Genomic DNA, 1,014 nt, shown 5'->3' on the forward strand with positions numbered 1-1,014 from the left:
GGAGACAGAGTCTTGCTGGGTTGCTAAATCCCCAGACTAGACTTGAATTTGTGGTCCATGGCCTCAGCCAACCAGAGCACTAGGATTATAGGCATTAATTTGCTTGTCCTGGGCTTTTTTTGCATTAAAAACAAAAACTGTTTTGGAAATGTGCAGTGAAAAATTTCTCGAAAATAAAATTTTTAACCTTCAAAGGAAAAAAAAGAACAAAAATTAGAAACCATTTGCATTGTTTCAAGGTGAAAGGTTTGTTTTCTATTTTGAAAATCTAAGTGTGATAGTTATCTGATGGTGGACACTTGAGTGAGAAATGCCCAGCTAAATTGGCTCAGCAGTTCTGGGTGTGCAAGACCCACCCCGGGGAGGACTGTCCCCAGAACTCTATAAAAGGAAGGAGGAGGAAGAGGAGGAAAGGAGACGAGGAAGAGGAAGGAGGAGGAGGAGGAGGAGGAAGGAAGGAAGGAAGGAAGGAAGGATTGCTTTTGTTTCTTTGGAAGCGCCCCAGTCTGCCTTCTCTGTGGAAGTTGTCTTCAGCTTGCATTGCAGACCCTGTGGCCTCCTGATGTGGACTCAGGACACTACATGCGGCTCCGGGCCTCCCACTGGATCCCTTGGGTCTCCAGAGCGAAGATTGATCTTTGCCACTCTTCCACACCTGAGCCCACCTTGTCAGTTCTGATACGTTTGTATATCTTGTATTATGTGTTTCTCTAGAAAGCACTGCCTAAGTAAATTACTTTTCTTCTATGTTACCCATCTCCCTACTATATCTTGCAAGACCCATTAGTTGGTTTCCATTTCATTTCTACATTTCAAACCCTTGTTAAAATTCCAGATTAAAAAAAAACTTAAAAGGAGAGCTGATAAAATATCTCTTTATTCAGATACACATCCCTCTTCCCAGACAGTTCTGCAGTCAGAACTGTGCCTACGTCTGTTTTCCAAGGCAAAGCTAAATTCACAGGCGCACGCGAGACACCCGCCAAGCCTGGAGGGCGCGCTCCCGGGGCGCGG

Source organism: Fukomys damarensis, unplaced genomic scaffold (genome assembly GCF_012274545.1).
Source record: "Fukomys damarensis isolate Sample0158 unplaced genomic scaffold, DMR_v1.0_HiC HiC_scaffold_14, whole genome shotgun sequence".
Lineage (NCBI taxonomy): Eukaryota > Metazoa > Chordata > Mammalia > Rodentia > Bathyergidae > Fukomys > Fukomys damarensis.